Source organism: Macaca thibetana, chromosome 9 (genome assembly GCF_024542745.1).
Source record: "Macaca thibetana thibetana isolate TM-01 chromosome 9, ASM2454274v1, whole genome shotgun sequence".
NCBI lineage: Eukaryota > Metazoa > Chordata > Mammalia > Primates > Cercopithecidae > Macaca > Macaca thibetana.
The window spans coordinates 84,151,997-84,177,538 of NC_065586.1; the positions used below are offsets into that span (position 1 = coordinate 84,151,997).

The window sequence follows — 25,542 nt, forward strand, 5'->3', positions numbered from 1 at the left end:
ATTTGCTCATGCTTTTAATCATTCACTCAGCATATATTTATTAAGTGTCTGTTATTCCAGAGGCAATATTCTAGGGCTGATTCTCTGCTTTTTTACTGAGCTGCTTATTTCATTTTGGATACTATGTTTTCCAACATAGAGACAGACCTTGTCTCCTGTTTATCATGTAAAATGAGGATTGAATGTACTGGAAATGTTTTTCTGCCATAAGCACACCTTAGCACCTGGTACCCAGATGAGCCATCTTATGGCATGGATAGGGACTAAGTTGTGGAATGACTGTTGGTTTCCCAGGTGGAGTGCTTGCTGTCTGTAGTTGGCACATGTCTTGCCCAAGGGACCCAAACTTTGGAATTTGGATGTGCACTAGGCTGAATTAATCCTGCTCTATTTTTAAAATAGTTCCTGATATTTGTTCAATAGAAGCAGAACTAAATAGTACCAGTTACTTCAAATGTGTGATTCAGAAGAACGTTGAGTCCTAATGCAGACCTCTTAATGTAAAGAAAAAATTTTGGCTTTTGCCACTGTCATTTCACAGCTCTCAGCCCACCATCACCCTGCACTCTGCCCTGCCAGGAGTGGGCACTGAACTAGTTGCGGTTTGGGAGGGAAGCTTCTGAGATCCAAGATTCTTCTGCGCTGGCTTTAAAGTGATTTTTATGCTAACATTGCATCAAAGCCCTTTTTTTGGCAAATAAATTGCCATATAAGATTAAAAATAATTTGGGGGGCAGGATTTCTACCAGGAATTGAACAAGCAATGTACTGTCTTAAGCTGGTTCCAAATTCCTAATGCATCTGCTTTGTACAGTCCGCATTTCATAAAACTACAATTCCTCATTTGTCTGAGTTCCTTCTGCTTGTGTGCTAGAAGAATCATACCCCTTTATTTCTGGCCCTACAGGCACCTTCCCGAGTTTGGGAAATCTTCTCAAATAAGAACCCACAGAAGCCCTAAATAATGCAGTTGTTGCAAGCATCCTTGTTCAACATTTAGCAAGTGACCCCATGCTTTTTCTGATCAGGGCAGATATAAAACAGCTGTCTCCTCAGCCAGTTTCCCAAGGAGAGTTCTCAATCCCTGCTCCCTGTGCCTGCCAGAGCCGCCATCTTGAATTCAGACACTTTTTCTAGTTTTCTCTTGAAACTCCCCAGTTGAACAGAGCATATATAGATGCTTCTTTTGTTTGTTTAGTTATTTTTATCTGAAGGTACATCATGATTCTGTGGTTCAATTTGTAGAAATTTCTAGGATCAACAGGCAGTTGTACTGATTCTTCATTTAACTGATCCTAGACGTTTCCCCCGATTTGCTTATTCCTAGTTCAAATTTAGGTATTTCTTGATTTTGTTTGTTTACTTTTGATACCGGATCTCTATATCATTAGCTCACTTTAATTTGCAAGTAACAAAATCCTAACCTAAACTGGCTAAAACAAAAAGGGAATTCATGGGCTTACACAAACTGGAAAGCAGCATTGGGCACAGCTGGATTCAGGACTCAAAGGGAAAATCAGGACTCGGTTTCTCTCCATTTCTCAGCTCTGTCTTCTGCTATCATTGGCTTAAGTCTCAAGTTTCATGGGCAGTAGTAGTAGTAGCAGTTGGCAGTAGTGGTATACATTTCTCTAACTTTCAGGTTCTGTCAAAAGAAGTGAGTTTCTCGCTCCAAGATGTTCAACAAAATCCTGAATATGCCTATCCTCGGCTAGAATTTTTTACATTCCCGTCTCTGGACCACTCCTGAGTCAGGGCAGGGAAGTCAGGCAAAGAGCCCTAGATACAGCAAAACAGAAGAAACACTCACCTAAGCTGCCTTTTACTTCAAAGTCATTTGGGGAACTGCAACTCCCTTTTCTCTTTCCTTTCCCAATATAGGACTCAGGTTTGGTGTGAAGGAAAATCTGACCCTGTAAATTCATTTAAAACTCAGTTAACAGGGACTGAGTGAACCATAATCATATGCATATGTATGATATTTTTACATTCATTGGTATTACCTTTTTTTCTGTATGATTTTTGTGGCATTGTTTTATTTAGTTTTTACCTTCACTTTCATTTTTAGTTTTCTTTCCATTTTATGCCTTATTTTAAAAATGAAATATTGTAGAGTGCATTTAAGACATGTTCCTTTTTAAAAGTTAATATGTCATTTTGCTTGCTATTTGTAGAGTCTGAACAAATGAATGGACTGTATTAACTTTGATATTTTTATAAAGTTTATATAATTCAACTGTTGAAAGAGAGTGGTTAGTATTATCTTAAATGTGACATTTTGCTTGACTTGAAAGTAAGCAAAAATTGGTGTACAAAATCTTATATTTGAGGAAAATGGTTTAGTCAAGGTATTTGTGTTTAACTCAATCAAACCAACTGAAACATTCTTCTTTCTTCTCTTTGCTATCTTAATCCTTACATGCCCGGCTGAGAATACCAAAGCCTCTCTATGGTAATTATTCTTAATCCTATTTGCAGGCCTAAAATTTTGGTTACACCACACGTATGAATTTTAAATAGGAGTGAGTAAACTCCTAGTATCTCTATTATTATTATTATAATTACTATTACTAGTTATATTAATTATAGTACAATTAATATTACTATTACTAGTTATACTAATAATGGCTACCTATTATTGAGTGCTTACTATATGCTAGTGACCAAAGTACTTAGATTTAAAATTTCACTGAACCCTATGAGATAGTGCCATTCCTGGGTGAGGAAACCAAGGCTAAGAAAATAGTCTGAACAATTCAACAAGGCTGGGAGTTTATATAACTAGTAAATAACAAACCTTGGAATCTAAATCCAAATCTGTCTACTTTCAAAGTTCATGGTTTGTGTTTAGGTCTTTCTCACTGACAGATTTAGTCTTTAGGTCTATGGAAGAAAAATAACTTTGCCTGGGGAAGTCCTTTTCCCTAGCTCTGATGGACCAACTCTGGAGAGGGGCTTCACTTAAATTGTAAATAATGTGTCCATGATCACCCTTTTGAGATCGGGGCACCAGTTTTGTGTATCAGACAGATTGCATGTTGCTGCCCCTCACATTTAGACCATTCATTATCTGTTAGCCCTTACATAGGGAAACCATCTGTCATTTTTTTTTTTTCCCCCGAGAAGGAGTTTTGCTCTTGTCACTCAGGCTGGAGTGCAATGGCGTGATCTTGGCTCACTGCAACCTCTGCCTCCCTGGTTGAAGTGATTCTCCTGCCTCAGCCTCCCGAGTAGCTGGGATTACAGGTGCCCGCCACCATGCCAGGCTAATTTCTGTATTTTTAGTAGAGATGACGTTTTGCCATGTTCACCAGGCTGGTCTCAAACTCCTTACTTCAGGTGATCTACCCGTCTAGGCCTCCTAAAATGCTGGGATTACAGGCGTAAGCCATCATGCCCAGCCCCATCTGTAACTTTTGCTATTTGTTCATTATTTAGTCATGTTTGGGAAAGAAAAGATCAAGGCTATTGATTAAAATGAATTGGAAATGATTGTAGAGTTTCATAAAAGCTATATATCCCTATGTTGTATCTTTGTAGATAAAATGGAAATGAATGAATCCATTCCTGGGTTTCAGCATATCAGTAAGAATAGGAACCCTGCATTAATAATAGACTCCAAGTCTCAAGGCATTAGGCTACAGAAGCTCTTCCAGGAAAGTAGCGTTTGCTCAAACTGCGTTAAGCAGTAGAGGGAAATTTTTTGGCTAAAGTAATTGAAAAGTTCAGGGATAGTTAGCTTCAGGCACAGCTGGATCTAGGGGCTCAAATAATGTCATAAGATATCTGTATTTTTCCTATCTTTCATCTCTGATTTCATGTCTTGGCTTAGTACTCAGAAGGTGCTCCTTTTAGGGTAACATAATGATCAGCAGAAGCATCTAGGTTATAATCTATCAGCTTTAAAACCTAGCAGAAACATAGCATCTCTTTTCCAATAGGTCTAGCAAAAATCCTGAGAATGATACTTATTGGATTGGCTTGGGTCACACACCCACATCCTAAATTAATGACTGAAAGCAGGGGAGCAAACTGACCTGGTGTGAGTTGTGTGCTTTTCTCTGGAGCGCAGAAGTGGCTCAACCCCTCAAGAACCCTAAATGCTGGAAATGTGGAGAAAAAAATGGTTTTCCAAAAGAAAGACAGGAAGAAGAGGAATCAAAGGGATAAACCAACCTACTAAACAACAACAACAACAAAATCCAGGTGTTTACCATACTTTCTCTACAACTCAATGTCTTTATCTGGAAATAATCCAACTCCACGATGCTGCAGTCCCTGGGCACCCACTGATGTGGGGAACAGGCAGAGAAAGGCATGGTGTGTGGGCTGTTGCCCAGGCACTGGTTAGGGGAACCAAGATAGGCTCTGGGCATTCTAGCAGTTAGTTCAGTAGGCCTGGAGGCTACACTAATTATGAGTGAGTACAGCTCAACTAGGGGGTGAGGGGTGGGATGGGAGACAGCAGGATCAGGCCTGGGGAAAAACAGACTGGTTTTCAAACATCCATTTGGGGTGGTTATTAAACAAGCCTTTAGAACACTTCTAAGACCAGTATTGTGCTACACCCTGCTGGGCGGCACTCTCAAGATATGACACTAGGAGATAACACCTGCTGTTACGAGTGACTAGAAAACAAGGAAGAAGCAGCAAACTACGTCAAACGAAACAGGACAGTCAGGGACAGAGCACTCAGTTAATTAGAGGTCTTTTGAAAGGGTATGGACTCATATATTTTGCAGAAGTAACCTTTCCATCAGTTGGGTTAAAATATATAAAAGCTTTGTGGTTTCTGTTTCATCATTTTTAACACAGAAATGAAAGATCACAACCTTCCTCAAAACGTCTTGTCTTCCCAATGGTAGAAAGTGATCCTCACTCTAGAGTGTAAGAAAGTGATGCTCACTCTAGGAGTGTGATCTGATACGGAAAGCCAAGATAACTTTCGTTCAGACCAGGTGATCCTAGGTACCCATTACTAGGTAATAGAATAGATTACAGGTTATTCAGAAAAATAAAACAGAGGGTCTCAGCTAGAAAGAGAAACTTGTAGAGATGCTCTAGGTCTGGAAGTAGAGCACTAAAGAGCAAATAAAAATTCTTATGGCTTTTCTAAACTTTGATACTCAAGAAAATCTCTTATTGCCTTCAAATGAAAAAAAAAAAAAAAAAAAAAAAAAAAAAAAAAAAAAAAAAAAAAAAAAGAGGGCCGAGTGCAGTGGCTCACGCCTGTAATCCCAGTACTTTGGGAGGCCAAAGCGGGTGGATCACCTGAAGTCAGGAGTTTGAGACTAGCCTGGCCAACATGGTGAAACCCCGTCTCTACTAAAAATACAAAAATTAGCTGGGTGTCGTGGTGGGCATCTGTAATCCCCGCTACTTGGGAGGCTGAGGTGAGAGAATCGCTTGAATCCAGGAGGCGGAGGTTGCAGTGAGCTGAGATCATACCATTGCACTCCAACCTGGGCAACAAGAGCAAACCTCGTCTCAAAAAGGAAAAATAAAATAAAATAAAAGACTCTCGATTTTCTAGTTTCCTGCTCTATGATTAGCTCCAGAAAGCTGGGCTCCTGGGGCTAACTGATGCCACCTGGAATGGGTGCCCTTCCACTACGGTGGCCTGCCCTCAATGTGGACTAAAGGCAGTGCCTCCTCCATGCTAAAGCAGATGCTGGCCCAAGCAACAGCCCTGTGCCTGTCAAAATATAAGCTGAGTATGGCATATGAGACTAGAGAGGGATCACAGAACCTTAGACATTTCCAAGAAAAATGAATAATATAAGGCTAGGTCTTGGACGGTCTGCATCTTATTAATCCCTCTTTTCCACAATGGTGGGCGGGCTGCCGGGGATGTGGGCTGCAGATGGGAAGCACACTTTCCTGGGGTTTTGTTCCATTCTCCAGGCTCCTCCTAGGCACCAGAAGTATTCATTTCCTGGCATGAGCAGGGCTTTGGAGCACTGGTGTCCAATTTGTTCCTTGGACAGCTTGGATGGCTGGATGGGCCCTGGAATATTTGAAAGTGCCAATGGACACCCACTGTTAGGATAAGCTATGCCTGACCAGCCTCCCAGGCCTATCTCTTCACCTCTGAATCACCAGCGTAGCCCCCAGCTGAGCTCTCCCACCTCAATTCTCCTGCCTCCAACTCACCCCAAACAAGGTGGCTGGATTCTTCATCTTAAATCACCATTTAAAGTGGTGAGCTCTGTCTCAAAAGTCAGGAAACCTTCCTCTTTGTTTCCAAGAGAGTATTTGAATACTTTCATCTCAGACAGGCCCCACCCCCAAGAGCCTTCAACACTCTCCTCATGCTTCCCTCAAAATCTTTGCCAAACTTTTCCCACAGCCTGGAATACTTCTTTGCCTCAACCACCTGCCCCCACCTGTCATTTACCTGCCCTATCCAGACATTCCAGCTCTCAAGGAATTTTTCAACAGATTGTTTATATCATCCAGTATTTGCACTACTTCTTGGGTAACTAATTGTGTCCTATTTTGTATTTTTCTTTTTAGCATACTTGTATACACTTATGCTGATGAGACCATGAATTTCTCTCTCTTTTGTATCTCCAAGAGGGATGACCACATAGTAAGTATTTAATAATTATTTGTTGAGTAAATGCTTACATAACTAAATGATATTGCATGGCACTAAAAACATCTTTGTTATTTGAGTAAATCACAGGTTAGAAAAATCACAGCCTAGCCTCATCATTGCTATTTCCAAGTCTAAATATGATCTATTTAGTAGGTCAACATGCCCTTCCTACCGTTTATTCTCATCTGCAGCAAGAAGAGGTACTAGAAATATCTTTCATCAACAGAATTTTCCTAATGTTCCTACTCTGCTTAGAAACCTATAGTGATTTCCTATTAGCACTCATGTGAATTACAAACAGCTCCCCTCACTTCTCTGATCCTGTGACTTCTTGCTTTCATCAACTCCCAGCAAACTTAACTGTTGGTTTCTACCTCATTGTACGTCCTGGTTTCTACCTCATTTTCAGGAAGGGCACATCAACCAGTCTTTGCTACTTCCCTCCCTCAGTCAAATGGATGCTTTCCCTGACTCCTGGGCACAGACCTAGGGCCTTCTGAAGTTTTATCTTTCAAAGCCATATAAAAACTTCTCTTAAGGGGGAGTACCAAAAGGGAGGAATAGAAATCTAATTTACCATTCAGTGTCTGTGACTTGTTGAGATTTTAAAAAATAAACAAAGCAGGCATATTTAAAGCATTAAAGACACATCAATTACTTCCAGCTTGTGCTATTTCCTTTTGAACTCTCCTCTTATGAATGTTACTGTCCCCCTGCTCCTGAGCTCCTTTGCCCCCTTCTGGGATCTGAGCCCACCCTTCAGGGAAATCTCCTCTGGGGAATGGGAAGCCAGGAAAAGTGTGACGGTCCCTGAGCTGAGCTGGTGCCCTGATGGCTCAGCACACCTTCCCTGCTACTCCCTTCCCACTGAACAAGCTGGTGTCCATCTGCAGTGAAGGGCCAAGGGTCAACAGGGAATTCTGACTTTCTTGGTGACTGAGAAGCATAAGCCCTCTAATTAGCAGTTCCTGATTCACAGTTGAGGAGGCTGAAAATCCAGAAAGAGGACAATGCTGGTGCCAGTAGTTCATATGAATGAGTTGTGGCAGAAACACTTCCCCAGCCCTCAATTCTACCCATGACTATATCTTTTGCTTTTAAATCTGCTTTCCTTTGCTTGGAGTCAGCTCTAAGAAGGAGTAAAGCATTTTAGGATTTTGGGGTGGGCAGGGTCAAGACTTCAGGTGCCATTAAGCCAAGGGACTGCTGAGATCAGGACTGCATTCTATGAACTTCCCTGGCACTTTGGCCTCATGCCAAAGACAGTGCTCAAATTATAGTGGATGCTTTCAGCTGCATGAAATACAGATATCAAAAGAACTTTATTATTAAATGAAATCTGAGAAGCCGGTCTTCCTTTGATAGATAAGAAAACTGGAGCCCACCAAGTTTACGTAAAATCTCTCTTGGATTTTCTTATTTGTTTATTTATTCTTTCTGTGAATATTTATTTCATGTTGGCTGTGTGCAAGGCAGAGGGTCCAAGGACTCAGTGCATTTGTAACAGAGCTGGGACCAGAACTCAGGGCTTCTCACTCCTGCCCTAGTATTGTTTTTACCACAAAATATACTAAGCCAGCATGTTTATTCATGACCGGACCTGACCATGTTTCGAGCACCTACTAAACGCCAGGCATGATGTATGGGTGTTTGACATAATTATCTCATTCAATTTTGATAGCATCCTGAAAGATAGGTGGTGTTGTCTCTTTTTTGTGATGAGGAAACTGAGACCCAGAGGGGTTGCACAGAGACCTGTGTTGGGATTCTGCAGCTAGCAAGTGACAGAGTTCGGATTGAGTTGGAGGTCTATCTAAGTGCCAAATCCAGGCTTTCTCCACTCTGGTGCATTTGCTTCTCAGTTGCTCCCAAAACTCCACCTGCTCCCATCAAAGGGCTGTACTCCTTCAGACCAGGAAGCTTTGTATATGCACCCCCCTACTTGGCATGCCCTCCTTTCTTCCTCTCTACCTTTGCAGTCCCACTTGTCCCTCGGGGCTCACATCTTGATGAGCTCATACTTCAAGAATGTTTAGAGATGAAGAAATCTGGCCACCAAGGTTTAGCCTAGCCAAACTTACTGTTTAGAGAGCCATCATTCCTTCAAATGCCTTTCATTTTGTCAGGTTTTACTGACAAGCTTAGGTCAAACTGGTCAGCAGTACCACTTATATAAATGTTTGTCACTGGCCCTTTTGAAAACGAATGTAGACCTTGAACTGCTGTCTTTTCTTTTTACTAGAATAAATTGCTACTTGCCGGGGGGATGGTTATTTCCCATTATGCAGCCGGGTCAGGGAATGCTCTGAATAATCAAATATTCCAATGAATGGGGTTACATTACATGGATCAGCAGCTTTCAAGGAATCAGAATAAAATACACTTAACACAAACACTGTACTAAGCATAATGTAATTTTCTTGCTGGTTTTGCTGCTGATCCTGTGAGCATCAATTATCACTTAACAGGAGTTGAGGTGTTATAGTAAGAGCGCTGGGAATCAAGTAACTCTGCCACTAACCCGCGAAGCGATTTTGAGCACACCACCTTCCATTTTGGAGTGCTGTTTCCTCTTCTGTAAAACAAGCAAGTTGGATCAGATTGTGTCTGGTGTATGTGTTGCACATGTGTCATCATTCTCCACTCCTGAGCCCACGTCAGACATCACTAATCAATTGTGGCACATTTTTTTCCCTTTGATCTCTGACAGCCTCAGCATCCCTCTAAGCCCAGTGTTCCAGCCACCAATCCACTCTCAGTAGATTGGAGTAGACACATGAAATGAAATCTATTTGCTATAATTGAACTAGATGATCTCCAGGGTCTCAACTTTTATGAGCTGCCTGAGGTGAAGGCATGCCGGATGGAAAGTTGGGTGGCAGATAGTTTGTACTATCATTAAGCATTAAGTATTTTACCACTCAGCTGAGGGGTTGGGGTTTTTTTATTATTATTTTTGTTTGCCTCCAATTCGCTGACATGTAGGCTTATGTGGCTACTGAAAACTATGGCAGGAATTATATCTAAAATTCTGGTGGGTAGATCCAAGTGGATTGTGACAAGGGAGGGTCGGTCAGCTTGGCTCGTCCTAAGATTCAACCCACCTTTGAGGCTGTCCTAATAGAAACAGGCAGAAATAATCCAACCCACATCTGAGTTCCCTCATCCCACAACACTAGGCTGGGACATGTCATTCTGTGTTATGGCTAGTAGGATGTGATATACAAACCTCCTGGTAGGTTATAAACTCCTTGGAGTCTGGGAGGATGCTCTAATTATCATTTGAATTCGCAGCCTGGTCCCACAACTAATAGGCTGTTTACCCCCGACAGGTTACTTTCTCTGCCTCAATTTTTAATTTATAAAACTGGGAAAAATAATAATAATATACTTTCGGGGTTTGTCATGCACATCAGATGACAACATTGATGTAAATGATTAAAAGACCTCCTGGAATATTGCTTTTTTTTTATTATTCTAAAATCACAGCCTAGCACAATGCCTGATGAACAAGAGTTACTAGCGTGTGTTGACTGATTTAGTTTTCAAATCACCATGAGAAGTGAGTATCTACCTTTGGAGGTACTGATCCAAGAAACAGCAGGGAAACAAATATGACAGGATCTGTCCACAAGACTGCGGGGAACTGAACAGGGCAGAGTTAGTACGAAGGGTTTGGATTCATCTGCTGCTGAGGCAACCAGAAATCAATTCGAGGGAGTCACACGGCAAAGGAGGCAGCTGTAGTCAGCTTCCTGGCCTTAGGAGGGATTTTTATTCTTTTCACTAGCATCTTCCACTTTTGGAAGCATATTCTCAAATCATGAAAATACTCTTGGAGAGCACATTTTTATTTCATTGTGTCCTCAAACAAACCTGGGAGCTCAAGGCAGTATCACCCCTATATGAGGCAAAGCTGAGGCCCAGAAAGGTTATGTAATTTGCCTAAGGATCCACAGCCTGTGAGGGCAGAGCCTGGGCTGGGACTTTCAGTCTCACAGTCTCCCCCATCCTCCTTTCTCTCCTGTCCTCTTCAGGAACATATTTCAGTTTTAGGTTTCCCGGCAGTTTTTCTAAACACTATCAAGAAAAAGCAATTTTATTAGTTCATTGACATAAACAATGAGTTGGTAAGGGACTTTTATTTTCCCCAAATCCTCCAACCCTATGTCAAATGTCAGAGTTATTTTTTGGCTATGAGAAACTGTAATGTAAAAATGAGAAAAATATTCCCACAAAAGGAGTCTGAGAAGTATGCCTGGGCATGACTGTGAAAAAGAGGACAGGAACAGCATATAATGCTTAATGAAACATATAAAGGACAGTACTGGGTTTTATTTGAAACACGATCTTCATGTTGCTGACAAATAAAATAAAACAAGTATGAAATAGGCACAAACCACTGTTGGATGTGTTTCTCAAAAGACTTGGGCATAATGTGAAACCAGGAGTTCACATGTTGCCCTTTAAATAAAATACAGGAATGTGTACTTTCTATGGAGATATGACTTTTAGTTTTCTTCTTCACTGTGGAGATAGATTTGTGAGAGACCATTATCACTCCATCCCCCAATTCTCCTGGAGACTAGGTCATAGAGTAGGCCCATTTATCCAGTTGCACCTCCCCCATGACCTGAAATGTGTGAACCTGGGTTATCGTGTTTGCACACTCGAGAGCCCCAACTCTCCGTATGCTATGGCTTCAGCTGATTAATATCGTCTGGCCCCAAGGAGAGCCATAGACTGGTAAAGCCAATCAGATCTCTTCTTTTAAGAGTTTTAAATCACAGAGAAGAAGATTCCAGTTGGTATAAATCCTTGAGTGAGGAGAAACTGGAGATTTAGGCTAAATTAGCAATATCGGACCATGCCCAAAATGAGCACTCACAGAAAAAAAAAGGGTAAAGAGAGAGAGAAAAATGGAGTAGATGCACAAAGGGAGTCAGTCTGTTCAGGCTGCTGTAACAAAATACCTTAAACTGGGTAATTTGTAAATAATAGACAAGTATTGCTCACAATTTTAGAGGCTGGGAAGTCCAAGCTCAAGGTTGCAGTGGACTTGGTGTCTGGTGAGGGCTCTCTGCTTCATAGATGGTGTCTTCTTGCAGATTTCTCACATGGCAGAAGGGCAAGGCAGCTTCCTTTTCATCTTAACCACCTCCTAAAGCCTCACTTCTTAATACTATCACATTGGTCATTAAGTTTCAACGTGAAATTTGGAGGACACATTCAGATCATAGCAAAGGCATGAGAAGATATGAGAAAGATCATGAAGGTTTTGAAAACTAGAACAAATGGTTTCCAAACCCCGGATTTCAGCTCCAGTCCATGACATCTGGTGGGACTTCTTTGCCACAAGACGCTGCCATGTTTTGGCAGAGAGTGGGCACTCTGTCTGTTGGATAAATTGGTGATGAAATAAATCTCCTTCTTTCTTGGGCTACTTTGAGTAGGTTTTTGTTCCTTATATCCAAAGGAGCTTTGATTGGTATTGTATAACTTTCTCCGGCTGAAATAATAGGTTGGTAGCTCATTCCCATGCTCAGGCAAGCATTCTTGATTGGGGTTAACAGGGATATCTTTATTCCCTCAGGTTACTTGCAATCTTTTCTATTTATGTTGAGGTCATAGTATATGCATGTAATTCAAATGATAACACAAAACATTTACTGAGCACTTATTTTATGCCAGTAAGTAGTGTATTATATACATTGTCTCATTTAATCCCCAACCACTCCTATGAGATTGGACATTTTATTCTCACCATTTATAGATTAAGAAGCCAAGTCTTGGTGAGGACAAAGATGATATTCAAGGTCACCTGATAGGTATCTTCCTGGAAAATCCAATGATTAAATTGCTATTGATTTGCTTCCGGCTACAATAGGAAGTATGTGTTGTATCAATAAAATGATATCTGTGAGGATATTTGGATTTAATTTTCATTTCTCTCACAGTTGGTAAAAACAATTTTCAATTTCTACATCCACTAAATAAGGTGTACTGATATATGCCTCCTACTATCTCAGTGAGGAGACCTCTTCACGAGTGTACACATACAGCAGCCAAAAGACAAAAATTGTTCAGCTTAGTGTTTTACACTTTAGATTCTAAGGGGTCAGCAATGACAGAACTTTGTAAGAAAAAAAAATCCAGATTTGTTACTCCCTGTTGAGCCAGCAAATGGAAGAAAATAAAGTTTCAATAACACCCTTTCCTCTTCTCAATTCTGTTCTCATTAAATAGTATAATTGTGGTTTAAAACAACTGGGAGCTGGGTGCGGTAGCTTACACCTATAATCCCAGCATTTGGGAGGCCAAGACGGGTGGCTTGCTTGAGTCCAGGAGTTTGAGACCAGCCTGGGCAACATAGCGAGACCTCATATCTACAGAAAATTTAAAAATTAGTCAGATGTGGTGACAGGCATCTGTACTCCCAGCTACAGGGGAGGCTGAGGCAGAGGGATTTTTTGGACCCAGGAGTTTAAGGGTTCAATGAGCTATGATCGCACCACTGCACTCCAGCCTGGGCAACAGAGAAAGATCCTGACTCTATTCAAAATAATAATAATAAAATAAAACAAGTAGGGACCAATATAAGGTTGCTAATGTATTATTTTAGTAAGTAATTAGTTATTTAATTAAAAGTAATAAAATTTAGTTATTTAACATACAGATAGAGAGGCATAATTTAGACTAAAGGATGGCTCTTTAAATGAAATGCACTTAGCTATATAAAATATTTACATCAGTGTCCTATTTTTTTCTTCTCACTAAGAACTACGAAAACTTTGCTGTGAAATGAATTTTGTGAACTATTACTACTGGGGTGTTTTTTATTAGTTTACAATGAAAGAGACAGAAAATTTCTGATATTTTAAAAATGTTATTGTGTTGGATCAATTTTTTGTGTGTACAGTTTTCCCAACTTTTGAACTGTTGAGGTTCTCCTCTGAAGCATTGCTTAAAGGTAAAGAAATTGGGAATACACAGTTATTGCCAGATGTTACAATCCAAGACATATTTATTCAGCCCAATGTCAAGGACATCAAAATGGACATTTTTAGCCCTTTATCTATGCACAGTTTGTGCAACCCTTGGTTATCTAGCTTAAAATGTTAATTTCAGTCTTCAATAAACAACTAGACTAAGAGATATTAATCCCTGCAATTAACGTCTATCCCAACTAGCCATATGCCTCTGGATATAGTTGGAGAAGAATTTCAGCTATCTAAGACTTATGAGGTCCCAGCTTCAGCTGGGACTCAAAATCATGTTTCCAGAACACAAAGAACACTTGATAAAGTTGGAGAGAGATATTTTTTGAAAATATGTCACTAGGCAGCTTGGGAGCAATTTAGCAGCACCATCCTACAGGGTATGAATTTAACCTTTGCTCTCTGAAATGAAGGTCAGCAAATTTGTTTTTACTCTACATATCTTATAATCAATTCAATGTCTGGGTAAATCAGTTTCTAAAGAAGAGGCTGTGTTTGCAGATAAGTGATACTTTCACCTTCTAATTTTTTAAACATTTAACCCTCTCTTCTCTGAATTAAAATTCTTCTCCCCCCCCCCCTTTTTTTTTTTTACAGGGGAGGAGGAATCTAAAAACTTAAGATACAAAATATTAAAAGGCGAAAAATACCATACTGTTGTCTGCAGAAGGTAAAAAAAGTCCAAGAAAATTGTTTTTTTTTTTCTAAGAGATGAACACATGAAAAGATACTTTAAACATCTGTCTGTTCACCTGAAGCTTTCTTGCTAATCTATACTTTAAACCAGGGTTGACAAAGAATAGCCCATGGGCAAAATCCAACCCACTGCCTGGTTTTGTAGATAAAGTTTTAATAGAACACAACCACGCTCATTCATTTAGGTATTATCTATGGTTTTTGGGCTACAACAGCAAAGTTGAGTAGTTGCAGGAGAGGTCATATGGCCCAAAAAAGCCCAAAATATTTACTATCTGGCCCTTTATAGAACATGTTTGCTGATTCATGCTTTAAATCAAAGACTCTTAGAGAAATGACACTGTGAAAATATATCCTTAGCCTAGATATAGCAATGGCTTAGGGGTAAAGAAGAATAGATACTAGTTTTAATCCAAGCATTCACTTTGTAGAAACATAGGACGATACCAAGCTGATGAAATGAACAATAGTTGGGAATGCACTGTAATGAGATAAAGACATAATAACTAAATTTACTCCTCTGATTCTCCAGGAGCTTATCTAATAACAATATGCTATGGTAGTGATGAACCCAGCATCCTCAGCTAATGTCAGCCATTTGGGAATAAGAGTTTCTTCTCTGCAGCAGATGTGTGGCTCAAAGTTCACCACGAGTGCACTCACAGAGACAGCACAGCATGTGTTGTTCTGTGAGGGACCAGTGCTGGCCTGTCAATGGAATAGCTAATTTAGTTAAAGGACTGGGGAAATAGTGGGGGTGGGGGGCTAGAACTTGGGAAAAGAAGAGTTTTAACCCTTTCTGGGTATGACTTTACTTTTCAAATAATGATAATTCTGTTGCCTATAGAATTTAAACCAAGAGAATGAAATGCAGTTTATATCATTCCTTGCCAGTCATCCTACATGGACAGCTGCCAGGAGGCTGATATGCAGAGGCGATCATTGCATGCATGGTTATTTCTGTCGTAGACGCTCGTCATCCCTTGAAATTGCTCCACTCCTAAGATTCCAAATTCCAGCCTCTGCTTGCTTGTCTCAGAAGTCTAGTACATGGACTAATGAGGGTGGGCTCCCTCAACTTCCCTCTCCAACTAAACCTGCCAGGTATTCATCCTGGGCCTAGATTTTTACTTCTCTCTTGGAAGAAGAAGGGCAGAGACTCACCTCGTGGCTTGTGTGTTGCCATACTTTCTGATTTCTTTAGACTGTTGCTTTGTCATCTTCAGGTTATTCCTCTCTTTCCATTTTCCTAACAAACATGGTTTGGTCTCACTTACCATAAATATGTAAAAAATCAAAAACAAAAACAAAACTCTCTTTTCCTCAACTTTGCTATTCTCTTTTGCTGCTTTCCTAGTGGCTTAAATAAGTTTATTTCTTGTACATGCAACGGCCACAGAAGATTGGGTGGCTCTTCTTAAGAGGATTTATGCTGTATTCAGTGATTCAGCAATCATGGGTTTTTCATCTTTCAGTTTTGTTGTTTCTGCACAGGGTCTCCCCCATGACCACTGGGGCAGGGAGAGAGCGATTGAGTCAGACGAATCTGGCACAGGCTTTTCCCTGCCTCAGTCCAGAAAGAACCCACTTCACATTTCTTTGAAGAACTACCACATTACTCTTCCACGAGTACAAGGACACTGGGAAGTACCATCTTCCGTGTGCCTGGAATGGGAGTAGAACCAGATATTGGTGAACACAGTAATGCTTTCCACAACTACAACTCCCATAAGGAAGCGCCACTACTTCCTCAGTGTCCACCACTGTCTTCCAACCCACATCTTCTCAAATCTGGCTTTTGCCACCATCGCTCCACGAAACTACCTTTGTTTTTGCCTTATCTTTTTCTTACAATGATCGCCTTTTCTATCTAATCACATTATCTTTGCGACTTCTGCCTTAGTGTCTTGGTGGAATTTGGTCCAAACTTTATCTCCTTTCTTCCTGAATTCACTTTTTGGTTTGCATAGCAGCACATGTAGCATTTCAAGCTTCCCCTCATTCTTTTATACGGACTTTCTCTCAGTTTCTTTCACTGATTTCTCTTCTTCTTCCTCCTATTCAATGTAGGGAGTCCATGTTGCTCAGACTTTTCTTTGTATCCTCTATGTCCTTGCCCTTGGGTTTCAGCCTTCAGCTCTGACCATGTAACTCCTCAGTCAATCAATCAATCCACCCATCCATCCCCTTCTTCAGATCTAGAATTATACCTCTAAATTTCGCTTACATTACACTTCCACTTTTAAATGGACATAAATTCATAGTCTCTGAAAGTACGGACCTTCTTCCAACCTAACAATTTCTGTTAATAGAACTGTATCTATTAGAATACCTGGGATATGTGACAGAATACCCCAATTCAAGTGCCTAAAATAAAGAAATGTATTATCTCAACTAGTGAGAAGTTGAGGTGCTTCTCTCAGCTCTGCCTCGATGTGTGTATCAGTTCTGGCTTTGTTGGCTCCTCTCACAGTAGTTAGACCTCTCTAATAGCTCTAGTGGTCATATTTAGAGGCTATATTCAGCCTCCAGAGGAAAAGGAGCCAACTCTCTTATTTCTGTTTAAGAGTGACAGAACCTTTCTGGGAAGTCTCCTTAGCAGTCTTCCCTTTGCTCCTTAAAAAAAATTATTAACAGCTTCATTGAGATACAGTTTACATATTATGTAAGTCACCTCTTTAAAGTCTATAATTCAATGGTTTTTTAGTACATCCACAGAATTATGTGGCCATAACCACAATAAATTTTAGAACATTTTCATTGCCCCAAAAGAAACCTTTGTCCATTAACAATCACTCCTTCCTCCCCTCTCTCCCCAGTCTCTGGCAACCATTAATCCACTTTCTGTCTGTATGGATTTACCTATTCTGAACAGTTTGTTTAAATAGACTCATATAATATGTGGCCTTTTGTGTCTGGCTTCTTTCACTTAACATACTCTTTTGAGCTTATCATCACTGTACTGTGAATCAGTACCTCATTCTTTTTTATTGCTGAATAATATTCCATTGTGTGGATATGCCACATTCTGCTTATCCATTTCTTGGTGGATGGACCAAGAAATGGTTTTCATCCCTTTGCTTCTTTTGCTAAGAATTTCTGCAGCTGCTTATGCCTAATACAATCCCTGGAAACCATGGACAAATGGAACCACCTGGATGATGTGGACAAATGAAGCCACCTGAATGGCTTGGACAAATGGAGCTGTCTGGGTGACTTGGACAAATCAAGACTCAGCCCTTGGGTTGAAGATGAGTCAATATTCTCTGAAGCAGTGGCCACTTAGAAGTGGGTGAATATTTGAACAAAACTGGATTTCTGTTAGAAATGAGGAAGGGAGGGGTGGTAGGGAATGTGGGAAAGACAAAAACAAGCAAACAAACAAACAAAAACAAAAAACAAAGTAACAGATCTTCTGCAGGTAACAACCAGTATATTTTTTTAGTTCTGAAACTTTTTCTTTCTCCTGACCCATGGTATCCAATTGGTGACCAAGCTTGTCTATTTGATCTCCATGGTTTCTTCTCTCTCTCCTTCTCTCATCCACCTGAGTCGCCCCCTCTGCTTCTTGCTCTCATTACTTCTCAGCCATTCTTCCCTAACGGCCTCCTGCTGCGACCTATTTTTCTGTTGTGCCTTCTTCCCCCTCCAATGCATCTCACACATCTTGGTGAGCGCAATCTTTCCACAATATACATCTACTGATAATAATGTTACAGCCCCTGCTCAACTCTACTGCCTATAAAACTAAGTCCAAAGTCATTGCTCACACAAATAAGGTCAGTCTCAGCATCTCTTTATTTATCTGTCTCAGCCAAAATCTCTTCCTTTACTTATATAGCTCCAATCCATTCTTTGAGACATCTTAGATAATAATAGCTAACATTTATTGACATGTTATGTGTCAGTGCTGTTCTAACAGTCATGGGATTATCCCATTGATTCCTCACAAGAAGTCTATGAGATCCATACAATTATTAGTATCAATAATTCATCCAATGATTAGTTAAATATGAGGAAATAAAGGCTAAATATGTTGTCTATGATGATATAGCCAGTAGGTAGTCGGGCCAGGATTTACATCCAGGCAGTTTGATTCTTATGTGGAAACATCTCCTTCCTGAATCCTTTCCTGATTCCATATCCCTTCCCTCCATTCCCTCCTCTAACCTCTCACCCCACCCTCACATACCGCAATTTCTCCCTCCTTTTTAAACATACAGCATTTTCTTTATAGGGCTGAGCTTTGTCCTCCCCAAATTCATATGTTAAAGTCCTGGCCCTCGGTACCTCAGAATGTGACTGTATTTGGAGATAAGGTTTTAAAGACACAATTAAGGTTAAATGAGGTTATTAGGTTGGGCCTCTAATTCAATATAACTGGTCTCCTTATAAAAAGAGGAGATTAGGATACAGATGTGCACACATAAAAGAAAAACCCATGTGAGGACTCAGTAAGAAGGTGGCTATCTGCAAGCCCAGGAGAGAGGCCTCAGAAGAAATACCCTGCTGACATCTTCATCTTGTAATTCTGCATCCAGAACAATGAGCAAATACATTTCTGTTATTCATGCCACCGGTGTGTGGTATTTGGTTATGGCAGTCCTTGGAAATGTACACACTTTCTGGGTCTCAGTCACCTCATCTGTAAAATGGGTTGCTGGCAGATTTAGTGGAAGAAATTTCTCAGCACAGTGCCAGGCACTTTTTTGTACAGCAAACAGCCAACAGCCATTTCTCCCTTCCTGTCATCCTAAGGTGACCTTTGGGAACAGCAGTGTCAGGGCTGGTAGGGGCTTAAGGCTGAAACCCCTGGCTGCTGGTAAATAAGCAAGTTAAGATGAGCCCAAAGAGTACCAGTAGCTACAAATAGACAGATTCCAAGATCAAACACTAGGCAGACAGAAATGAACTAGGAGCCAGGGGAGACATGCTGTATCTGTATCCGCAAGTAACAGAAAGCCTGTCTCAAATAGAATTAAACAAAAAAATTGGATGTATTTGGGCCTGCCGGTGAATAGTTCAGGGATGGGTACAGGAACTCAAAAGATGTCATAAGATTTCTGCGTGTGTGTGTGTATGTGTGTGTGTGTGTGTGTCTGTCTGTCTCAGATGGCTGAGTTCCTTCTATTCCAATTCTTCAAAAGACTCCATGTTTGTGGTTGTGAGATGTCTGTGGTTGTTCTAAGACCTTCACTTGCTTGCAGTTTCAGAGTTTAGGTGGGGAAAGTTCATTCTTCTTTTAATCATTTAGGCAAGGCCTGGGACTAGATTTCCTTGCTTTTGTTCAACTCCTCTTGAGTCAGGTGCCCATTGCTACACTCACCTCTTGGCTGGGGCAGGGGATCTGACAAGCTGGTGGCTTAGGCCTGGGTCACATGGGCCACAACTGAATCTGAACCACCCTCCAAAGGAGGTCTGAGGGAAGAGGACCAGAACAATGACCAGAAGAATGGTGATGAGATCCAGACATGACACTACCCCCACACCCACATAGACAAAGAGGTGATTTTCAACAATAAAGCCAAGGAGTTCTCTTTTTCTCTCTCCATCTCTCTCTCCTTCTCCCTCTTCTACTTCTTTTTCTTTTTTTAGAATCAGGGTATCACTATGCTTCCCAGGCTGAACTCCAACTCTTAGGCTCAAGGGATCCTCCCACTTCAGCCTCCCAAGTAGCTAGGATTATAGGCATGGAACTGTGCCCAGCTTCTTACTTCCACTTCTTAAAGTAGACTTCTGACTCCTAACACATTTTTGTTGTGATCTAGTTTAAGTTCATTTTGTCATCCAATCGTCGGCTTTAAGGTGGCCAGCCTGCTGCAAGACCAAATGGGGCAGGGACCCTAGGGAGAGCAGTGGAGCCATCTTTCAACCAAGCCATCGTTTCCTGTCTACAAGTGCTGTGACAGCCTTCTAGAATCTCTGTGCCTGCATTTCCAAGTCTCAGACTCAGGGAGACTCAATTCCACGTGGCACTTGTGATGTGAGACATACCAAAGACAATAGTAACAATAATGGTTACTACTAAAGGACTACCCATCGTGGGTCAGGCACTGTGACAAGTATGTACATGCTCCTATCCTGTGTTACTCTCAGCTCACCCGTGAGCATCCTCATTTTACTGATGCAGAAACAGAGGCCCAGAGAGGTTAAGCAAACTGCTTGATGTTTCACAGGAGGAAGTGGCAGAGCTGGAGTTCCAAATCAGGTCTGCCTGCCTCCAAACCCCTTACTCTTTATCACTCAGCCCCACCACACCGCCTCCACAGTTGGCAGGCCGGGTTGGACTGCAGTCTGCAAGCAATTAGCAACAGCAACTCTCCAGCAAATCCAAGAAACAATCCAATCTGTAAAAGGGGAGGGGGAAGCCATCTTAAAAGAGAAAGCTTTTTTTTCCTCCCCAGCTGGTTGAGGGGGAGCAGTTTGCCACAGGCTGCTGAGGGCAAGCAAAGGGCAGAATGTTCACTGAATGTTCATTCTCCCAATTGTTTTTCTATGACATTGAGCTCACACTCCAGGGAAAATGCAGGGCATGAGTTGAAATGTCGTCCAAAGCCATTCAGCTAGGGCTTTAAAAGGAGCTTTTGTTGGTGGAAATCTCTTTACTGTCCTAACTTTCCCTGGGCTTAGGTTTGCCTGACAAAATAAAAGATGACCAGTTATATTTGAATTTCAGATAAACAACGCATAATCTTCTAGGATATGTACGTCCCATATATTGCATGGGACATACTTATCCTAGAAGATTATGCGTTGTTTATCTGAAATTCAAATTCAAATGGGTGTCCTGTATTTTTACTTGCTAAATCTAGAAACTTTGTCAGTTTTAGACTTCAAGAATAAGCCTGTTCCCTCTGTCTTGCTGCCCAACCAGAATCCAACAGGTTATTTCATTCTTGTGAAGGAAGCAGAATTTAAGGATGCATTCTGGAAGATGCATGCTTATGCATGCTCTATCTTGCTTTTTAAAGAAAATGTTAAAAAAATGATGTGGGCTTTGTAAATAATAACAAAGATAATAATAATCCTTTCAGGATCTGGGAAATGTCTTGAGGGTTTGGGGGAATCATCTTTCCACTGAAGTTCCTGGAAACCGGTCAGTACAATTTGTATTTAATAAAGAGCGGCCAACATTGCTGCCACAGCATCTTGTGAACGCATCCCACAGAGGAAGTGGGCGATGGTCCTGACCTCCCTGGAGCGGAGGCCCCTCCCTAAGGATTAGGCTTGAATTCCAAGCTCTGCAGGACCAAGTGACAATGGGAGATTGGGAGCAGGGAGGGAGAAGGAAGGGACCAGATGGAAAAGAGGAAGAGAAGGAGAGGAGGCTTTAGTGCAAATTCAACATCATTTGCCTCATTGCAATGCTCTCTGCTTCCCTCTCATTTATAAGTCTGGAGCACATTCTTGGCACTGAGACTCTCATACTTGGACCCTTCTCTTCTCTTGGTTCCTGGCACAGTGAATTTGGCCATTCGCTGCAGTGATAGGCCATTCCAGGGAGTGCCCCCATCTAACCAGCGGCAGGCCAGCTGTCCAAGGAGCCTTTTCAAAAGGGAAGACACCCTGGGAGGGCAAGTATTTGCCAAGTAACTAAGTGTCCCCTTGTTTCCAGGTGCTTAGTGTATGTTTGTGGGTGCGCACAGCAGTGAATACAAGGACCTATTGTGTCCTGTACTCTAAAGCTGGCTGAGGGCCTGGTAGCCAGGGTGGGTCATGATTCACTGCAACTCAACACATTTTTATTGAGCTCCTAGGTTCAACACCCTGTGCTCAGCCTATAGGAAATGTAAAGATAAGGTTCATCCCGAGTTTCAAGAGTCTCAAATTCTAATAGGGGATAAGGCAAAGAGACAGTAACAAAGCAGGCAGAACAGGTGAGTATTGTCAGAGGGGTAGAAGTCAAAGCTTTTAAGATGCTCAAGACAGCAAGAAAATATATCTGCTTTTAGGAGAGACCAGGAAAGACTTCATGGAGGAGGTGGTGTTCAAGATGAGTCTTGCACATAAGTGATATTTCATTAGGGCGGGCATGGAGGGGTGGATATATTTGGCAATTGGTGTTTTATTGTGTTTCACGTAGAAATCCCTAACATGGATCCAATATGAATTCTGCTAGTGATAAATATGGTCATATGCTAGTATCCAAAGCAGTCAAGTATGACTGATTTTATTATAAAGTTTTCCTTGAGGAGTATCCTAGGTGATATCAACGACTCACATGGACAGCTGAAACAAAACACCAAGCCCATGTGCCAGACATTGTGTTGTGTAATTTACATATAATATATCACTCAATATGAATGAATGGCACTTTTCTGAATAATATTATCATCTCAACTACAAGATTAAGAATGTGGTCAAGTCAATTTATACAACCCCACTCCATCCACCCCTCCGCCTAGAGTCAAAAATTCTTCCATTGGTATTACAAAGTCTACTTTTTTTCCCCCTCCAGATTGTTTTTCATTGATATGCCATTTTTGTCATTGTGTGTATTCAGTAAACATGACTAATATGGACCAACATATAGACAATTACTCTTTTTTCTCTTTATCATATATATGTATGTGTGTGTATACACACACACACACACACACACACACACACACACATATATATATATATAGAGAGAGAGGTTTTTTGCTGTTGTTGTTTTGTTGGGTTTTTTTTGAGACAGGGTCTTGTTTGTTGCCTAGGCTGGAGTGCAGTGGTGCTATCACTGCTTACTCTAGCCTCAAGCTCCTAGGCCCAAGTGATCCTCCCACCTCAGCCTCCCTTAATTAACATTTACTTAATTAAGAAATTATGTGAAAATTTTGCTTGACTGATCAATATCATTTATCTCTTTAGAAATTTTTGATCTTTAAGTGTAATATTTATAGAATGATTGCTACTGAATCCCTGTACTATGTTAAATACTACTTAAGATATGGCACGGTTTCTAAAATATTCTGAAGAAACCATGGTATAACATTGAAAATAGTTGGATTTTGCCTAATTGTGTCAAAGTTCTGGAGAAGAAAAAGTCCTGGCTCCTTTAAGAAAGAGGTGGAGGCTTTGGCAGCCTGCAAAAACTGTTGGCACACTTCTTGTCATAGAAACCACTTTCCAAGTCAAGGAAGTCTTAATAAAGGAGGAGGAGGTAGAGTTCTGAGCTGGCTCTATGGGGCCTAAGTAACCATTTCCTGATTTAGAAAAAAGGCCACAGGGAAACACAATTTTATAAGCCTTGATGGTTTAGCTTTCTTTTTAGCTAATCCTCTAGGGATGAAAAGAGGTTCTTCAACCTACAGGAAAAGAAGGGCTACCCTTGATAGTAGCCCTCCAGATATAATGAGGAGGGTGGTACCAAGGTAAATGGTTGCTCAACACAAGTGCTAGTCAGAGAGGCAGCAGTGCAAGTCAGGGCTCTACCAAGATCTCAGACAATTCATTTAGTCTATTCACACTTCAGTTTCTTCATAGATTAAATGTGCATCATGCTGTTATTTTGTAGAGCTGTTATAATCATTTGTTTATTCAACAAATAGGTATTGAAAGCTTACCATGTGCCAGGCCAATGCAGATAAAGCAGACAGCCCCTGCTTTGATGGAATGATGAAATGAGATGATGACTGTAGAGTCTATTGCAAGGAGTCAATAAATGCTGCGATGGAAGCTATTCTCCCAGTAGTGATAAGTACAAGCATCGAGAAAGGGCTATCTTCCAGGCTTTTTTTGTTGTTAAAAACATGCCCATTGGAAGCACTGCTAAGTACAGTGCTACTTCAAAGTTCTAAAATTTAGGTGGACTACTGGAATGTGTTTTTCTTACACTTGGAAGTCAGATCAAGTTGGATAAAGTTGTCATTGATGATAACAAAGTCTTATGAGGGAAAGGTCTTCAAATAATATTTCTAGGGTTGGCTTTTTTCTTTTAAATTTCTTATGCTGGCATATTTGTTACGTGAACATGTCAGTAGTTAACAAGTGGTCAAATTTTGTATGTACACACTTTGAGTCCCTCCCTCCCTTCTTTCTTTCCTTTCTTCCCTCCCTTTCTTCTTTTTCTTTCATCCTTTTCCTTCTTCCCTCCCTCCCTTCCCTCCTCCCCTTCCTTCCTTCAATACAAAAGCATCATAAGTTAGGTCTTGTCTGAAAAGCCTAATTCATTCATCTACAAAGGAATTGCCATAACCAAGGTGCCTCTGTCTACTACAGAAATGGATGTCACGGGCCTATTAGGAATTAACAAATGTCTCTGGCAAGCAACAGAAAATGCTATAGCAGTGTTGTAATATTTGTGGTGATAATATTTATATACTTGCAATCTTATTTTTTTATATAAAATATATTATTCCCTCTTAAAACTGATGTCCAAAGCTGACTGGAGACCACAGAAAAGACTTTCTAAGACATTTCTTCTAAGCATGGGCTTATAAGAAAGTAGCAGAGAATGATGCTTTTTGTGTACTGCAAGCTTGGCTGCTATATGGCACAAATGAGACTATATTTCTATTATCTATCAGCGAACAAATCTATCAACCAATGAACAATTATTTAGTATCTGCTTTGTGCAAGAACCATGTTGGATCCCAAGGGAGTTACCAAAAAATGTAAGTAAATAATAAAATAGAATTCTGCCCTCTGAGGACCACGTAGTTGAAGCGGTAACAAAAGGTTAATTAACAATTTAAAGCCAAGTGACAGTTGTTTCCCCCAAAATAATAAAGGAGAGAGTTTTGGGAAGGTTTTGTAAGGAAAGTACTTTTTCAAAGACAGGCAGGGTTTATTTTAGGTAATTCATTTTCTAAAACATGTCTAAAGGCAAACTAGGGAAAAATGTCTTCCTAGGAACCTGAGCTGCCATGTGGTAAAACCAGACTGTATTTCTCATATTTATCAGCCAACAGATTCAACAGTCAACAAGCATTCCTTGAATATCTGCTTTGTACAAGAACCAATGCTGGATTTTTAAAATTTGTTTTTTTTTTTAAATTTTGGAATTTAATGAATTTTAGAACATATGTGTTGAATATTTGAGGACAGATTTGCAACCTCTGTAATGTTCTAGGAGAGCTGAGCCCAATTTCCTTGAGCCAGCAGCCTCCCCGACTTCCCAGAGCCTTGGAGGCTATGCTTTTTGCATTCCCCATAGCATAGATGAAAAAAACACACCATTTGAAAGCCCAAAGTGTAAGAATGATTACATTCTGTTGAGCCCTTATCTGATCATAGGAATTTTGCATCTGAGTAAACAGGGAG

At 40.7% G+C, this 25,542-nt stretch overlaps 1 protein-coding gene across 1 annotated transcript in view; it reads right to left on the reverse strand.

Moving 5' to 3' along the window:
• The window catches only part of RNLS (renalase, FAD dependent amine oxidase), a 419,665-nt gene that overhangs the window by 29,410 nt on the left and 364,713 nt on the right, over positions 1 to 25,542 (reverse strand). The gene's annotated exons all lie outside the window — the stretch shown is intronic.